At 44.3% G+C, this 679-nt stretch overlaps 1 non-coding gene across 1 annotated transcript; it reads left to right on the forward strand.

The window, feature by feature from the left end:
* The first annotated feature begins 228 nt into the window (after positions 1-228).
* On the forward strand, positions 229-335 carry LOC117978371 (U6 spliceosomal RNA). The gene has a single exon (XR_004669199.1). It is a non-coding gene; the product is annotated as a U6 spliceosomal RNA (small nuclear RNA).
* Positions 336-679: the final 344 nt, after the last annotated feature.

The raw sequence follows: 679 nt of genomic DNA on the forward strand, positions 1-679 counted from the left end.
GATGTGGTGCTATTTATATTCTTTAGTTATCTCACTTAATGTGAATACTCGTATGTTTCACTGCAGAAATATTAATGAATTTGGCTGTTGTGAGTTGCTACTTCAAGCACACTAAGGATGTTCCGTAATTATGCACCTTTGTAAAATCTGAAAAAGTTTGAATCACAAAATACATTGACCCCCAAGGGTCAGAACAGTGGACCTGAATACTTAAAAGAAGTGATGATAGTGCTCACTGCGGCAGCCCATATACTAAAATTGGGACAATACAGAGAAGATTGGCATGGCCCCTGTGCAAGGATGACATGCAAATTCACGAAGCATTCCATATCAAAAAAAAAAATTGTTTTAGGCCGGGCACAGTGGCTCATGCCTGTAATCCCAGCACTTTGGGAGGCCGAGGCGGGCCGATCACTTGAGGTCAGGAGTTTGAGACCCACCTGATCAACATGGTGAAACCCTGTCTCTACTAAAAATACAAAAATTAGCTGGGCATGGTGGCGGGCCCCTGTAATCCCAGCTACTCGAGAGGCTGAGGCAGGAGAATCTCTTGAACCCGGGAGGCGGAGGTTGCAGTGAGCCAAGATCACACCATCGCACTCCAGCCTGGGCAACAAGAGTAAAACTTCATCTCAAAAATAAAATAAGATACAAAAATTAGCTGGGCATGGGGTCATGC

Source organism: Pan paniscus, chromosome 8 (genome assembly GCF_029289425.2).
Source record: "Pan paniscus chromosome 8, NHGRI_mPanPan1-v2.0_pri, whole genome shotgun sequence".
In the NCBI taxonomy this organism is placed as follows: Eukaryota; Metazoa; Chordata; class Mammalia; order Primates; family Hominidae; genus Pan; species Pan paniscus.